The following is an 18,970-nucleotide window of genomic DNA, read 5'->3' on the forward strand; positions in this document are numbered from 1 at the left end:
TTTTCTCTCCCTTCACTATTCTCGTCAAACTCGATCGAACTAGCATATTTTAGATAATTATGATTAATTTATTTACTTCTTGTTATCGCTATAGGTTGAATAATTAAATAATAGAAACATTATTTTTATATTTTATTTTTATATTGATGATTGTTTGTATTCATTAGTGTTTGAAATATATTTGAAAAAATAATTATTTTATATTATTCTTCTTTATGGAATATTCGTATTTTTTTTTTTTTAGATAATAGATTATTTTAATGGAAAATTTATTATATAGAATATTTTTTATATAGAAATATAGAAATTTATTTAATTTAAATCCAAATTAAAGATAAACAAAACGTTTATATAATTATAGAAAATAGTAAATTTCAATACCATATATCTTACACGTATATATATATATACAAATATATTAAATTATAACAAAACAATAATATTAATCTATTTAAAATTTATATTAAAAAAATTACAGAAAATAATTATCAAATAATTAAATAAATAAATAAATATATAAAAGATTGTCTATCATTTCTCTTTCTAAACCACCAATAATCCATCGACATTTCTTTTTGGCAAAGAATAAATTTGAAAGCGCCATAGCGTGTAAAGGAAGAAACTCGATCATGGTTTTAACGTTAGAGAAGGATGATGGAAAGGGGGAGGTGGAGGTCGGGGGTGATTCGTAGGGAGAGTTCTGACGCGAGTGCCTTTTCTTTCGTCGTCGAGAGAAATAAAACAAGGGGGTCGAGGGAATGATCGGGAAGGAAGGAAGATATGGAGGGGGGGGTTAGGGGGTTAGGGGGTGGTTCGGAGATATGGGAGAAGGCAAAGAAAGAAGAAAAAGAGAAAGAGAGAAGGATAGAAGGAAGCTTACAAAGCGGCTCTTGTTGAAGAGGGTCCATGAAGAAGGAACGAAATTGTGCGTGGGAGTTGGTACGCGTACGATATATATATTTTGCAATTAGTATATATAAGAACGGCATCGACCAGTCCTAACTTGTATACATATCGACTCTCTGTGATCTCTTCGAGTGCTCAAAACCACACAGGGACCATTTGGCCCCTCTTTTACTTTAGGAGATTCTACTTTTATATTCTTCGACTTCAAGCAATATATTATATGTATACAATGTATAAAAAGTACTATAATATATATGCTTCTATATATAATGAAAAGAAATTGAATTGAATGAATAAGAGTAATGTTTGTTTTAAATGGGGTTGCTTGTTTAGTCTTCTCGTTGGATTTTATCGTATCTCTCTTCTTTTTTTTTTATTTTTTATTAAATATGATACTTACGCGCGTTAGAAGTTAAGTTATTTAATTGAAATAATTGTTTTATCATCGATTAGATTTTTATTACATGAACAATATTTTTATTGGAGTGAATGAAAGAAACTTGTTTAATTGTATATAAGATAATTTTTTAAGCAATTTTGATGCATTAAGTTAATTGATAAATTAATCACACGAAATTATTTTTTAAATCACAAACTATTATATATGTATAATAAGATAATTTATTTAATACAAGTTGAAGGGTAAAATATTTATTGACGACAATGACGATTGCACATAAAATATATTTAAAAGGAATAATCTGTAGTCATGTCTGTAACATAATTTTCAATATTTTACGCAGGAAGAATATAGATTGCATTTAAAAAATTTATAGAAGAAATCAAAAATATTCGTATATTCCAAATTGATTATATACGATAAAAATCTAAAAAAAAAATATAAGAAATCGTATTATTTTATGAGCGAAAAAGAATTTACGAGAATAGTTTGAAATATCATTCATAGAGTTGTTTCTTTTTGCTTGCGTCTGAAAAAGTGGTTATAGCCAATATGATGTCTAACCATTGGTAAGATATAGTCAATACCTTAAAAAGAAAAAAAGAAGAAAAAAATAAAAAAAATAATAAATTTAACTATACAGCAGAAATATTCTATTATCGTAGAAATATTATTTTTGTGTAAATTTTTTCCCCTACACATTCTTCATATATATATATATATATATATATATATATATATATATATATATATATATACATATATATCTTTTGAAAATTCCTAAAGAAAATTATGAAACGTCTTATTACATAACAACGTTCCAACCGAAATGTTATAGAAGACAATTATTCTTTAATCTTTACACGGTCACGATGTGTAATCTTTCAACTTCGCTTTAGTTACGCTGATAATGTCTTTACTTTGGCTTCTCCACGTGTATGGACAAAGAGAAATCTTTTTTAAAAAAAATATCTTCCTAGTGTCTTCTATCTTTTCTTTTCTACCTCTTTTCTTTTCTCTTCTTTTCTTTTCTTTTCTTTACTCAAAACCAAAAGAAGAAGAAGAAGAAGAAGAAGGAAAAAAATAATGAATTTTATCCTAGACGTAATGTTATTCCAAAGAGTTTACGGTGCACGTTACTCGAGTGACAAGAAGCTACTAGTCGAAGGGTGACGAGACACAACGCGTCTCATTTGCTTAAGAATAACACCATTGGTTTTAAAGCTGCCGTTACGCGGTCACACGATGATAATACACGCGTAGGTTTTTTTTATTTTTCTTCGTTTTCAATTCTTATTTCATTTCTCGAACGCATTCGTCTTCTTTGTCGGCATTAGTTGAAAGTATCTATTATTTTGCAATGAACGACAAGAAAAAAAAAAAAAATAAGAAGAAAAAAAAACAACTCGGACAAAAAGAATCGTTAAATTAAGAAACAAAGAAAACTGTATTGATCTATAGGAGACTTGAAGAGAAAAAAAATTGTCTATTCAATTTAAAAATTTAAATATATTTATATACTAGGATGCTCCGTCCACGCATTGCTGTGAGTTTGTTATAAAATGTTGATTTAATATCATTTTAAACTATTTAGTAAATTATAACAACACACAAAATAATATCACAATTAGAATAGAATACATAAAATAATAATACTCGAAAAAATATAAAAAGTAAGGTTAGTTTTAGCGAAATAATTGAATTGTAATACAGCACCATCTAACGAAAACTTAGTGTATCTAGAGACTAAGATAATATCTAAATAATAAATCCTTAAATTAGCGATAAAAAATAAAATTAATCGAGATAAAAACTATCCTATGTACTAAATTGAAAAAAATCATACAAAATACAACAAATTTCATCAAGATTGTTTCAGTAGTTTCGAAGTTTATTGGAAACCAATAATGTGACACTGAATTTTTATGCATAAAGAATCTTCTTATATATAAAAAAATTGTTCATTGTACGAGTCGGGTGATTAAATAAAGCAAAAAAAAAGTAAATTGTCTGAATTGTTCATTCCCACGTTAAATCAAAAAAAGAAACATATGTTTTCTTTAATTTCTGACACTAAAAACGAAACTAGCCCAACTTTGTCGTATTAACCAAAGTATAAATCTATCCATCTCCATCCCCTTGAATGCGTCTACCACTACATCGACGATTCTATCTTAATCCAACGAAGACTACCACCACAATCACCATCACCATCATCGCTATCATCGTATAACCAAGTAATAAAGGAAAAGAAAGATTAGAGAGAGAAAAAGGGAGAGAAGGGGGTGGGAAATAAAAGATGGATGGAAAAGGTATATTCCGGTCACGATGATGGCAAAGCTGTTCAACACTGTCGATGGCATAAAGATCTTAAGAAAACACGGGGATGGTTAAAGAAAGAAGGAAGGAGGAGGAGGAGGAGGAGGAGGAAGAGGGAGGGTAGCGGTGATAAATAAGAAGAAGAAAGACAGGAAAATAGGGTGGAATGGTAGGCGAGGGTGGGAGTAAAATGGGAAAAGGGGGAGGAGTAGTAGTTGGTCGTCTCATCTCTCCCCCGGACACAGCATCTTCTTCGTTCTCTTTCTTAACGTCATAAAAATAATCAGCGTCGTCCGATGAGTCCGGGAAACCTTGTACTTTGATCTTTTACTACGGGCGTTTGTTTCCTCGCGTTCTTGGAAGATTCTTTACCATGGACGACGACGACGATGACGTTGTGTGTCTCTTGTATCCTTTTCAAAAGGATTACCAAACAGGGGGAGGGGGTTAAAGAAAGAAAGAAAGAAAGAAAGAAAGAAGGAAAGAAAGAAGAAGTAGAAGAAGTAGAAGTAGAAGAAGAAGAAGAAGGGAAAGGAAAAAGGGAAAGAGAAAATCACGTAACAAGAGAGAGAGAGAGAGAGAGAGAGAGAGAGAAAGAGAGGATGGGAAGGCAAAGTTCCTTCGCGAAGACGGCTTTTCGTACTTTTAAAATAAAAAGTTAATGAGAAATACTAAGAGAGTGAAGAAAGAGAGAGAGAGAGGGGGGGGGTGGAAAAGCGGTGGCACGGTCATTTGGCTCGTGGCAACGTCGACGAAAATCGAAAAGAGATAGAAAGAGAGAGAGAGAGAGAGTAGAAGCGTAGAAGAAACACGTCCATTGGCCTCTCACCGGATTGGCCATTCTGAAATTGAGTACGCCACAAATTCAACGGTATTTCCGAGCTCGAGCGAGCTTGCGAGTTCGCGTTTTCTCTTCTCGCGAACGCGTCGTAGTCGTAGTCGTAGTCGTAGTCGTCATAGTCGGTGGTTTAGTATTTTCCTTCTACGTCCCGAAACTCCAATAATTTGCCTTCCAAAGAGAAAGAAATAAAGAAGGAGAGAGAAAGAGGGGGGAGGAAAAAAACCCAATGGCAATTTCCTCAACAGTAATCGAAAGGCAATTACGAGAAAAGCGTTTGCGAGAAGAAGAAGAAGAAGAAGAAGAAGAAGAAGAAACAGTTTTCCCGCTTTTCTTTCTCCCCCATTGGTTGGTAGGTGGTTATTCTGTTTTTTGCAAACATTATTCAAGAAAGTTCCTTCTTTTCTTTTTTTTTTGAAAGAATCGAACACGCGATTGGTTTCTCGAAAAATATCTTTTTTTTCTCGTTCTATAAACGGGTAATAGCCAACAAACGAGAAATTCTTTTTTTTTTTTCATAGACGAACCTCCGTGTAATTTATTTTGCAATATAAATATAAGTATAATATAATATTTTTTTAAAACAATATTATCGACAACTAAATTTTACCATAAATGAGAGAGTCTCAATGTAATTCATTACGAACAATTATATTAAAATGATAATAATATAAACCGAAAAAATATCGTATCAGTTTCAACTAATATTATTAATTATAATAATAATTATTATATTCATAATAGTAATACTCAAACAAGGTATGAATAAGCATCAATCGATTGATTCGAAAAAACAAATGAAATTCGCACGACGACATAATCGGGGGGTTGTGGTAACTCGTTAGCAGCATGCTTCGAAAATCGATGATACGCGGAATGCTTTTCTCCTCTCTATTCGTGACACGAAAATACAATGAAAAAATATATCTATATATATTACATGTATAGACACAACACACATATAGAGAAATCCACATATAGAAAGAGAGAGAGAGAGAGAGAGAGAGAGAGAGAGAGAAAAGGGAGATGTTTTTTCCGCGGCTATTCGGCTTTATACGTGGCGTACACGCGTGTTGCTACTGCACGATGTATCCTTTTTTTTCAACTCATACCACCCCGTTCCTCATCCCCCAGGGTTCTCTACTCTCTCTCTCTCTCCCACGTTTCGCATTTCTCTTTCTCTATTTCTTTTCTCTCTCTCTCTCTCTCTCTCTCTCTCTCTCTCTCTCGTTCTTCCGAATTGAATAGAGTGGGTCCCATCTCTCGATCCGTGCACATCCAAATCTCTCATTCAAGCCGAATATTTCCGCTTAATCGATCGCGACAAACGCAATGGAGGTAGGTAGGGGGTATGGGTGAGGGTGGGGGTGGGGGTATTGCGGCTATAGATACTGATTGAATGCGGCGTATCGACTGCGCGATGCGAGCCAATGAGAGGATACCGTGCATAATGCATAGATAGGATATATCGCGATTACACGCTGTGCTGACCTGGCTACCGTCGCGTTCCTAGCACACGCATATATTGTATATATATATATGTATATACACTTTGATAAAGCCATATGTATATATAGAGATACTAATACTGTGTTAACCTAGCAATTCTCTCCTTCTCTTTCCGTCTGTTCGTCTGTCTATCTCTCGTTCTCTGTCTGTTTCTCTCTCTCCTTCCCTTTTTCTCATTTTCTCTGTCTATTTACTTAATAATTATGATTTCGATATAGATGGACCTTCAAATAGATAGATAGATAGGTAGATAGAGATATATATATATATGGCCCCAGCTATCGGTGGCTAGTTTATCGATTAGATACCAAAACGAAACGATTTAATCGAAATTGGTTAAACGCGTTGAAAATTAAACAAAAAAGATAAATAAAATAAAATAAAATAATGCACCTTTTCTTTTTTACGCGGAATAAGTTAGTTACATTTGTGCGATCTCTTTTATTATTAATTTATTATTGTCTGTAATTTTTTTTCGTTACATTTTTTTGTTTCTTCTAGAATTTCATTCAGAAGGAAAATTTATTTGACAATTTGAAATAAAATAGGAAATAAACTAGTAATCGGAAAAATTGTATTATATAAATGTATTTTCTTTTTAAAACGACAAAATATGCGTACCATTTAACATTTAATACGTTGATCGAACATGTTACATATGCTTTTCTTATCATTTTTTTTTTTGTATTTTCAAACAGAAACAAACATACAGAAAGATATGAGAAGAGAATAAAGATGGGAAGAGAAGAAAGACGGCAAATTGATTTTCGGAACACTCGTCGATTCTCGTGTGGGAGGGAGGTCGTCCACGTCAGCGAGTAATCGCTCATTAAGTTTGGCAAGTCCATACGTCGTAGAATCGGGTGGATAGGGGTAGGGGTGTAGAAGGTAGGGAGGGATTCGAACGCACCCGATGGACGATAAATTCATCACGGAATAATGACCTTAATGAACTACGAGGGTAGGAAGGGGAAAAGAGAAAGAGAGTATTAGAGAGAGAGAGAGAGAGAGAGAAAAGGGTGGTTTAGGGGAGGGGGGTAGTGAGGTAGAAGAGAGATGAGGTGTATAGCGAGTTCGGTCCTGGACTCGGTATGAAATATTCAGCTGGAATCAATCCGGGTCTCGTGTACGTGCGTTTTGGAAAGACGTGTTAGTTGAAGTTAAAGACAGACAGATAGAAAGAGAAAGAGAGAGAGTGAGAGAGGTAGGGAAAAGGGAGAAAAGGGTGGGGTAGTTTGTACGACGACAAGTTCCTGAGGGGAACACGAGGGCTCGCTCGCGTAAAGCGGAACGGAGGCTCGCTTAACCCTTGAGTTTGCGGCCGAGACTAAAGTAGTTATGTTTGTCCTTTGAGTTGATAGGGCAAGTACCGCGGTCCGACCCTGCTAATCCTAGGAGACTGGATATATTCTCGCTAATGGGTCCGGTCCCTGTGTCATGGATGAACATCGAAAGGAGCAGTCGTCTAGATTTACGTGTTCGATCATTCGCTTAAGTTTCATCATCTATTAATGAAGATTATAATAATATATAATATAATATATGTAATAATATATTTAATATATATTATATATTTATATTATACATTAATTATATATTTATTAGTTATAAATAAATGTATACATATAGAATATATGTTAATACACTGTAAAGTTAATGTATTTAACTGTTACTATGTTAACTGTACATATATGTATGTATGTATACTTTTACAGTTATGTATTATCGATCTTATTACATTTCAACTAACATTTTGTCATGTTTTCTATGATTATGGTCTGACAAAATAATATAGTTAGAAACAATGAATAGGACATAGAAAAACGGGAATTTGCAATTGGTTTAGAGAAATTCAACGATAGTAAATAGATAAGAAAGAAACAGTGGAATCAAATTACGGGTTACCGGTTTCGCGATAAACGGTTCGTTCGATCAAACGACCGGGAAATAACGGTGCGAGCTTAACGAACGGTGTTACGTAACGCAGGTGTAATCACCTGCTCGCGACTCGTTTCTTTTCCTCTTCTTGTTTTTTTTCTCTCTCTCTCTCTCTCTTTCTATGTTTTTTTATTTCTTTTTTTGGGAGGCTGATCAACATCGAGACACCAACCGATTCACCATCACCATCACTAACACCAAAGAGAGAAAGAGAGAGAGAGTATATTCGTCGTCATCGTCTCGACACTACGAAATGCATGGAGTATACACCATCCGTCGAGTTAATTACAAGAGCGAAGGTCACTGCTTCTACCCGTTTAATTAATGTCGCATTAATTCACTACCACTGGGCGAGAGTTTCGTTCAATGAAAAAAAAAAGAAAAAAAAACATTAAAACACCAGAGTTATGTCATTTACATAGTCTATTATCTACCGTCTCTATTCTCTTTTTTTTATTGTCCTTTTATACAGCACCAAAAGAAAAGGAAGATTCTTCTATACCTATTTCTATAATATTATTTTATTTTTTATTTTTACGATGATCAAAAGTCTCATAATAATTTTAATCAACGAATTTTTTCTTATCACCGATTAATCTACACGAATTTTTATGGTGTTAAAGAACAACAACATTATCAACCGAATATCTCTCATATTGAAATGAAATGAATGAAAAAGGAAGAATGTTCAGAGAGATACAGTGGGCCAATGAATATCTTAAAGATATTCTATAATAAGACATTAAGAAAGAGAGAGAAAGAGATGAGAAGAGAAGGAGAGAAAGAACAAGTAAGAGAAAGAGAATGGGGAATGGTGAGACGTGTTAAGGGGTAAGGGAGACTATAGTAGCGTGGCTAATGAGTCGCGGGATGATTGATTCGCCTATTCGCGTTTTGCCCAAGCTATGCCTTTGCTTGCTGTCAAACTTCCTTCTCTCTCTCTCTCTTTCTCTTTCTTGCTCTTCTATAGACTCTATTTCTCTCTCTCTCTCTTTCTCTTTTAGTCTCTCACTCACTGTCGTTTGCTCTCACCTTTAGTTCCCTTCGCACCATAGCCGAGTTTATTCCCCATTCACGGACTGTCACGACGCCCGTGGCAACATTCAATAAATATCGTATAAACGCTTTCACTGGGAAGCACGTCGACAAGCCCGAAACCCGATTCAAGAACCATCGTCTACGTCGACCAACAACCATCACCACCACCACCACCACCACTACCACCACTACCATCAACCCCGTTGCTGTCGTACCAAAATCTGACACGACGTTCGAAAACCTTCACGACCCCTGTTCTTGCGCGAGCAAGGTATTCGAATAACGCGCCAAAGTAGTTCTCTCTTTCCTTTAAAAAAAAAAAAAGAACAAAAAAAGGTTCCCCCTGCCCTTTTTTTTCCAACGACGAGCTCGTCGAATTTTACTTTTCTACGACGATGTTACGTTGACGATCTTGTTAACGGATTTGAGATTTTTCTTCTTTTTTTTTTTTTTTTTTTTTTTGAAATATTCTTTGAAACACCACTCACGTTGCTTCTTCCAGACTTGTCAAAAGGTACGAACAAGAATTAACAAGGAAACTTATTGAACGTTTCTTCGATACTTGGCAAAAAGTATTTTTGTGATAATGATTTTAAAAATACGTTGACATTTTTTTATTACAAATAAACGCGCGGATGGTATATTTAAACGTTATTATCCGAATATAATAATAAATAATTTATTACTTTACTTCCATCCCCTTCGTACCTCACCTTCCACTGTGCATATCAACGTCATTATATAGATTTTATTTAATTTCTGATTAATCCTACAAACGTATAGGATTCCCATTTTACAAGTCAATGAACAATTCTATCCCCGATAATTATACCTCGGCTTAATCAATCCCAATTAAAGTGTGCAAACCAAATTAAACGATCAAGCGAGTAAAAGCGCAACTTCAATTCGTGTCCAGGTATAAATAGATACAATGAATTAAGTATAGCTATTTTCTCATAGAGAAAATCAGAGAGAAAGAGAGAGAGAGAGAGATAGGACAAAATCATTTATGTTCAATTGGGAAGGATGGGAGATTGCACGAGAGTCACGAAAATAGCTTAGTCATTCGAATTTTGGCATACTCATTCCGCTTTTATTTATAAGACGCTTATCTTAAAGTTGTTGGATAGGTGGGTTCAATCAGTGTCGTCCCTATAACTTTTTTCTCCCTTGTCTCTTTTATCACCTAGTCTTATGGTGTTTGAAAACCAGTCTTTCTTTTCTACCTTTTCTTTTTTTCCTTTTTTATTCTCGATCGTTTGAGGGAAAGGAAAAAGTCATTGGAAAATCGGAACTCCCCCTTTTTTAAAGATACAAATAAGAGGTCAACGATATCCGAATTTTGTTTCATACTTTTTCTCTTTCTCTGTCTCTCTCTCTCTCTCTCTCTCTCTTTCTCTTTGACTTTTTATTATTTATTTTCTGCCTCAGTGTTCTCGATCGAATGTTAGACACGTTATCGCGTTATTGTCCGCCTGTCCTCGGGAGATGGATCACGTGTGAACCTAATATAATAACATCCGATGTCGTCCAATAAAGGCCCTTTTTGTGCTAAAGGATGACGGAGTACCACACCGTGGCCATCGCGATTGCCACGTTTTCAGATCGCTTGCACAAATTTGACGTACAACGTTAACCCCGTACAAAGGTGCACAAAGTGAAATCGTTCTATTATCGTAAAATCTTTTTACTTTTTTATTGGTTCTTTTTTTTTTAATCGTCTTTATACAAAAAATCACCGTACAAAAGTACGATGTAAAATTGATTAATTTTTTTTTATTATTCTGAATATTAATACGTACGTATGTATAAGGAGTGAAATCAAAAATTCGTGAGTTTATTGTGTTGCTTTTTATTTGTAAAATTTATTTGGGAATTATAAATTGATATTTTTTTTTATATTATATTATATTTTAATATTATTATATATTATATATTTTATATTATATACTATTTATATATTATTATATTAATATATTATATATATATATAATTATATTTAATATATTAATTTTAATTAAATATATATTTAAATTAATTATAACATAAATTATAAAATTTAATTATTTTGGAGTTATAATTAAATTATTTTGAATTACAAATAAATTATAAATTAAAATGCACGAACTTTTGTGATTCATCCTAATATTATTTATTAGATAATATTATTTATTTATTATTTATATAGAAAGACAAGAAAAAAAAGAAAAAAAGATAAAAGAAAATAAGAAAAACCAATGACCATTAATGACGATGAAAATAAGAGAAAGAGAAAACTCTTTAAGTAGAAATATATAGTAGAAACGAGCGAAGCAAAACGAAATCGAGCAGTCAAAGGGAATAATTCAGAAGGCGGCTACATTGTTCCCGTTACTATAGGCAGTCCTCTCTATCCCGTTAAAGACGATCCCATGGGAGTAGTGACGGGTCGTCGGCGGTTATGCGACACGGCCGATAATAAATGTCGTGAAATTGCATCGAATTTCTTCCTTCTCCTTGACTCGACTACTTAGCTATTTATAACGAACGATCGATTTCCCCACCTCCTCCTCCTCCTCCTCCTTCTCCTCCTCCTTCTCCTACTATCCCTTGGTAACGCTTTCCGAGGAAAGACAATTTTCCTTTAAAGGTTTTTTTCTTTTCTTTTTTTGCTTTAAATGATACTCGTATCATTTATAATATTATCTACAAATATAATTGGATATTTTATGTACGTTTTTCGAGGTCACACACGTGTTTGTTTTTTTTTTTTATAAAGAATAATGCAAAAAAAAAAATAGAAAATAATACTACTAAAATAAAGAAGATTACGATAATAAATCAAATAATTTGTATATATTTATATTACAAATTTTACACACACACACACACACAATTTCTTTTTATTATATTTATACATATTATTATACAATTTATACAATTTACTATATTAATTAATTTATACAATTTATATTTATATTATAATATATATTTATAAAATAAAATAATTTATACCCCTATAATTATGAAAATGATCTAATTGTAAATCATATATCTCTTGTTCCAAGATATTTAAAGTATTAAATTTAAACATTAAATTTAATTCTATATAATATTAAAAATAACAAACACTATCTGAAGGGTTCATTCAAATCAGAATAAAGAGGATAAAAAAGAAGGAGATAAAAAAAAGGAGGTCCAATAATTATCGTGACTCAGTGTGGATCATAATACGAACGTAATTGACGTTAATAAACGAAGAAGAAATAAACGTAAAGACATAATAAAATGTGTTAGATAGAACGTAAGAAAATAAAAGAGGGCCGAAAATAAGACTGTGTGTGTGTGAGAGAGAGAGAGAGAGAGAGAGAGAGAGAGAGGTGTTATCGTAGTAATCATCCATCGTGTTCGAAGCCAAAGATGCAACAAGAGTCGAGTTTTCTCTTCACCCTCTCGTGAAGAACGCAATATTATATTATAATCCCGGTAGTAGTGACTTTGGTGAGAATGAGAAAGAGGGTTGTGAAAGAAAAAAGAGAAAGAAACAGAGAAAGAGAGAGAAAGATTGCTTGTAAGGCTGCTACGAAAGCAAAGAAAGAGAAAGAAGGAAGGGGTAAGAGAAGAGGGTGGTGTAAGAGAGAAAAAAAGAGAGAGAGAGAGAGAGAAAAGGCGTTAGTTGAAGAAAAGAGTGAGAAGGATGGTAGGGAAAGAGGTATAGGAGGGTGATGTAGGGGGCTTGTCTGGAAGATTAGCACCTCGTATAAAAGTGCTGTAGCGGGAATGAAACGGGAGAAAACGATGAAGAAGAGTAGGAGTAAGAAGAGGAGGTTGAGAAGAAGAAGAAGTAGGAGGAGAAGGAGGGGGAGGTACGAAGAAACGATGGCTGCGATGGAAAGAGAAAGAGAGAATGAGAGAGAAGGAAAGGTGACGGCTATATAAGAGAACCGAAGGTGGCGAACATTGAAGGGTGTATGAGAGAAAGAGAGAGAGAGAGAGAGAGAGAGAGAGAAAGAGAGGGTGTTGGGTGTAGAAGAGGATGTCGGGAAGGGGGTAGAAACCAACGGCGACGACGACGACGACGACGACGACGACTAAGGCCGTTTCTTTCCTTCTTATATACGTGGTATGTACCACCCTGGTGCGCGACCCACGTGTAAGAGGAAAATTAGTTTTCAGAAATTTTTATGAAAGACCTGAAAAGAAACTGTAAGGTTCCTTTTCTCATTGGAGGCTATTTTTGTTCAGAGAGCCATGGGGGGGATTCAATAGCCTTTATTTTATTCTCGTGTTAATCTCGCGCACCAAGCTATTGCGGCTTACGCCACGGAATACACGGGGAAAAAAGAAAGAAACGAGATAGAGATAGAAATGGTAAGAGAGAGTAAGAGAGAGAGAGAGAGAAGGATGAGAGTACAAGAGACCACGAAGAGAAGCTGTAGAATGGGAGGAGACGTTAAGTGAGAAAAAGATAGAAGAAATGAGAAAGAGTGATGAAGAAAAACTGAGAAAGAAAGTGTGATAGAGGCAGAGAGTGAGAGAGAGTGTGAGAGAGAAAAATAAAAAGAGATAGAGAATCGACGCGGACCTTTATGAAGAGGTTGTGCTCTCGCGAGTACGGCTATCAAACGGAACGGTGCATTATGAGCGTAGTAGAGTCGAGTCTCCGGGCGCAATAAAATCTCCGCCCTAATTAGTTTTCAACAATTACGGAGAAACCCGAAGAGAAAGATATAGAGATATAGAAAGAGAAAGAGAAAGAGAGAGAGAGATAAAACTGTGGTGTGCTTCGTAGCGGCGTTAATTTTTGCAATTAAGCGCCCAGCCCTCTGTCTCGTGCGAGTTTAAAGAAGGAAAAAAGGGTCGTGCGTCGTCGAGTTGGCAGGTGATGCGGCGCGACGCTAGCCTGTCATGACAAGAAGGAAGAAAAAAAGAAGAAGAAGAAGAAATAGAGAAAGAAAAAATAATAAAAAAGCAACTTTTTACTCTCTTCCCACGACTACAACCAATAATTTCATCTTCTTTTTCTTCTCATCCTTGTCTTCTCCTTTACTTTTGTTTTCTTGTTCTACACGAATATACGAATTTTTACGAAATTAAAGGTAGACGATATTTGATTCGTGTATTGTTATTATTATTTTCGTGATAATTATTCGACAAATCATTTAAGGAAGAATATTTAAAATTGTTTAACGTTTACATTTTGTATATTATACAATTGGGAAAGGAAAATTGTTTTAGTTACGTTTTAATTTATCCAATTAAGATTTAACGACAGTATTTTCCATAACGATGATGTTGATAATAAGAATTTGCATTGAAATGCTAAAATATTTATGTCGAAAAGTTATTATTACTAATTGTTTCATTTCTTTTTAATAGTTGTTCGTTTAAATTGAAACGAATTTCGTGTAGTTCTGTTTTTTTTTCTTGAAGTTGGGAGAAAAAAAAACATAAGACAAGTTTGAAGGAGACGTTGAAAAGAATTTGTTAAAATTACGTTGAAAAAAAAAAAAAAAAAAAAAAAATAAAAAAGAAACAAATAACTTCTTTTGCTTTTATTATCGTAATATTCTCGTTTTTTTTTCTCTTTCTGAAATGACGAAATTCTGGATTAGAATAAAAATTGTCGAGCGACGTTTAAAAAAGACGAAAAAAAAAAAACCTAAGACGAAGAAGAAGAAGAAGAAAATGAAGAAGATGAGTGGAGAAACGCGTCTTCTCTAAAAGTATATTCAAGCTGGTTAGATATTCTTTGAATTTAATAAAGGCAAACCGTACACACATAGGTTATGTTCCTTTCTACCGTCGTTTCTATTGTCGGGACCAAGCAGCAATTCAGCTTGGTACCGTCCAATTATCTTCACCGCTTCAGATAGCCTCGTAACGAACCGATCGACGCCTCGTTACGTACCAACCATAACTCTTGGCTCACAATAGCGTCCTTCAAACGAATTACCCACGGGGTATTTGTATAACTCGCGATGAACGCCACGAAATGGTGGTGGCAAGCATTAGTTACGTACGTTGGTAGTTGAGTTGGTACTTCAGATTAGAAAGTTAAAATAAATGATCGTTGAATAGTTTTACTAGTTAATTTTATAATATCATCTTATTCCATGTATGAGAAAGTGAGATAAATAAATTTACAAAAGGATGCTAGGATGCTGCGACCACGCGTTGCTGTGGTTTTGTTATAAAATGTTGATTTAATATAATTCTAAGCTATTTAGTAAATTATAATAAAACACAAAATAATATCACAATTAGAAAGGAGTACATAAAATAATAATACGCTAACACAAATGTAAAAAGCAAGATTACTTTTATCGAAATAATTGAATTGTGATACATAGCCATCTATTGAAAACTTACAGTACCTAAAATTCTATATAACCTGTAAATAATAAATATAAAGATATGCTATAAAGAAAGAGAAAATATCGAATGAAGTATATTAGGTTACAATCTCGCGAATAATCCAATTATATTTTTAACTCTCGTAACAATTTTCAAATATGTTATTAACGAAGATTAAAATCAGTTTTTTTTTTATCACCAATAATAACCGATCGATCGATCGCCGTAACGAATAATTTGTGTTCTGAGTTTTAATATACAATTTTAAAGTGAGATTCTTATTATCGTTTAGACAAGGTGTTAAAAATGATGGAGAAAAAAAAAGAGTGGTTGGTTGGTTGGTTGGGTTAGATGAAGGATCATGTATGATGGTGTGAGCAAGAGAGTAAAGAGTACGTATACGTTCAATGTTCTTACTCTGGAATGTGAGGCTGCAAAGCCGCGTCAATACGCTTGCCCGGACGACGAAGGAAAAGGGTCGGAGAAGGGGGTGGCTAAGGGTGGGTGGCAGCACGAGCGTAGAACAGAAAGAGAAAGAGAGAGAGAAGGATGGGTTCTTCGAAGGCTTGGCTTTCACGAAAGAAGAAAGGTATGGTGGAGGTGATAGTGATGGTGGTGGTGATGATGATGGTGATGGTGGTGGTGGTGGTGGTTGTGGTACTCGTGAACGAGAGTAAGAGAGTACCTATGAAACAAGAAGGAAAGAAAATAAAAAAGAGAGAGAAAGAGAGAGAATATCGAAGGTGGCAACTGAGAAGAAGAAGAAGAAAAAGAAAAAGAAGATGGGTGGGATCTTAGGGAAGTGAGAGATCACTGCTCCGCCAATATTACAGCCAGCTCGAAGATTACCAATATCCTTGAGAGGCTCTCTCTTTCTCTCTCTCTCTCTCTTTCTCACTGACTCACTATCTTTTCCTAGTCCTGTCATAAAAGACGGAGCTTACGAAGATATTACCTAGCCGACATGGCTACCAAAACCACCGTACCTCCTTTTTCTTCTTCTTCTTCACCTTCTTCTTCTTCACTTTTTTACTCTCTTTATTTTCTTCTTCTTCTTTCTTTATTTTTTTCTTTTTCATCCTACTTTTTCTTCTACGTCCATCTCTCACACTTTTCTCAACTTCATTTCAGGAAAATACTAAAAACACAGAAGACCACACGGTTAGGAGAAGGATGGATGGGGTTGATGGTTAGAACCGTTGCGATGATGAAGGCCATCGTTGATGTTTTTTTAAGAACAACTATCTTTCTTTCTCTCTCTTTCTCTCTCTCTTTCTCTCTAAGGAAGTAAAAGCTAACCCTCTTTTCTACTTTCTTACTACGATCCTGGAGAAAGTGCACGATCTCGCGAGACTATCGAAATAGGGGGTTCTGCTTGATGAAACGCATTGGCCAGAGGGAGTTAACTTTACTTGCCAATCCTATGGGGACACATTGGAGTTTAAGTTTTTTTTTTCTCTCTCTCGTACTATAGTAAAGGACATTTTTTTTTTATCAAAGATGATTGGTCAATACAAATTTAAATCAAACGAATATCAGTGAAATATTCGTACGAATATTCAACGAGAAATTTCATTTGAATCTAATCTTAAAAAAAACGTTGAAGTGTTCTTCACAGAAAGACAGACAAACGTTAGAACGTTTAATAGGAAATCGACAAAGTTATTACATGTCCTAGTGGGTGAAGTACATAAGGTTGAGTATACAATGGCGTTTCCATTGTGATAAAGCTTTGTACAACACAAAGGTTTAATCCGCGAACGGATCTGCTAATGTCAACATCGTTCGGCCTTACTGTATCAATGTGTTCACATACATATGATGTTCTCTACATGAAATACATAGAGGAAACATACAAACGTACAAACACATAGAAACCACCCTGCCTGCATGTCCGTTCGCTAGGGACAGAAGCTGGTCTCAATAAGCGTCCCATAATCCACCCCAACTTGAATAATCGTGATTCTCTCTAGGCATTGTATCGTTTCTCGTAAAACCCTCTGAGCGGTTTTGGGAAGGAAGGAGAAGGAAGATCGTAGGAAGAGCGCCATAAGATATGTATACACATGACACCCGTGTTATGAGTATTCATTGCGATTCGCTTTGACACACGGTTGATCCAACCAATCCAAGTACAAACCTTTTTTTTCTTTTCCTATAGTCAACCCTAGGTTTGGGAACCTAACCGATCTGATAACGGTTACGAATCGTTAGCGAGTTTTAATGTAGCAAATAGAATTGATTGTGTATAGTAAAAGCGGATCATTAATGGATATATATATATATATATATATATATGTTGTTTCAATATAAATATATTTGGGTATAATTTTGATTGAAATTTGCGTTACTAGAATTTCAATGATGTTCCTATACGACTAAATAATGAATAAATTATGGACTAATTTAATGAACAAATTTAATAATGAAGATAATTAAAATATAATGTTTATTTAATTATTATCTGTATTTAAATAGTTATTAAAATTAATCATCTTTACTAATCTATATTAATTCTTTTTCCTACGTATAATTAAATTATTTCTACTCGTGTGTTATTAAAATTGAACAAATAAAGAAATTAACCTAATGTCCACGGTTAAATTGTAAAGAATTAAATTTTCCATAAATAATATTAAAAACTATTTTTATTAATAATCTTTACCCAATACTCGGAATGCATGAAAGATGAAAAAGAAAGTTAAAATAAACCCTCCGTAAAAATCTTAATAAAAATAATTGAAAAATAATAGAAATAAAAACGAAGAAGAAGAAAAGGGATGAAAAGTGTCATGGATGTTTAAAATGAGTTGAAGGGAAAGGGAAAAAAATATAATTTATGCTTAAAGAATTGCTAGCAGTACACGGAATAAAGCACAGTACCTTTCTATGAGGTTTAGTCGTTGTTCTTTCTTTCATTTTCCAACGGGAGGACAGAAGAAACGAGTGAGTTCGACGTCGTTCAGAAGGAAGGAAGGAAGGAAGGAAGGAAGGCTTGGCTTGGCTTGGTTTGCCCTTCGAAAAGGTAATTCTAATTCCATGGGCGTACGTCGGGACTCTCTGCTAGCTCTCGGTAGCCAGCAACTTATTTGCACGACAGTAGTAACCACGTACGAATGCGCGCGTTAAATGTAATTTACGTCGTCGACGTCGTAGTCGTAGTCGTAGTCGTCGGCACCGGTGTCTGGGTTCCTTTAATCCCCTCGACATCGTAATATAATGGGCAAGGGCCTTCTTTCTGCATGCGTTTGTCCTTCCATGTCTCGTCTTCTTACCTACATGTATATAACATATATATGTGTGTATAAGTTAGTGAGTGAGTGAGTGTATATGAGTGAGTAAATGTGTGTGTGTGTGTGTATACCTATCAAAAGACGAATAACAAATACATATACACGCAAACACATATTACATGTATATAAAATGAAACGACCTCGATGATCGAGTCATCCTAAAAGAGATAGAAAAGAAGGAAGATGATGATATCATAAGAGAGAAAAGGACAAACGTTCGCTTTGACGGATCAGAGAACGAAAAGAGAGAATGAGAGTGAGAAAGAGTGAGAGATAGTCGTCACAATGTAATTACGCAGCCTCGTGAGTCGTTTCGGGGGCAGCCGGATTACGTGTGGTGAGGCGAGAGGCAGCTTATTTTGACATTCTTATCGTAAAATCAGAGTGCGGTAA

General features: G+C 34.4%; 1 protein-coding gene and 1 long non-coding RNA gene across 13 annotated transcripts in view; one reads left to right on the forward strand and one right to left on the reverse strand.

The window, feature by feature from the left end:
- Sox102F (transcription factor Sox102F) overlaps positions 1 to 18,970 on the reverse strand; it is a 313,951-nt gene that overhangs the window by 89,660 nt on the left and 205,321 nt on the right. The window lies entirely within an intron of this gene.
- The window catches only part of LOC107070441 (uncharacterized), a 61,289-nt gene continuing 45,647 nt past the window's right edge, over positions 3,329 to 18,970 (forward strand). Inside the window, exon 1 of the long non-coding RNA XR_016176676.1 lies at positions 3,329 to 4,815. This is a non-coding gene — a long non-coding RNA (uncharacterized LOC107070441). The remainder of the gene's footprint in view (positions 4,816 to 18,970) is intronic.

The sequence above is a fragment of the Polistes dominula genome, unplaced genomic scaffold (genome assembly GCF_049000335.1).
Source record: "Polistes dominula isolate Pdom_NZ unplaced genomic scaffold, Pdom_raw_medaka contig_28, whole genome shotgun sequence".
Taxonomy (NCBI): Eukaryota; Metazoa; Arthropoda; class Insecta; order Hymenoptera; family Vespidae; genus Polistes; species Polistes dominula.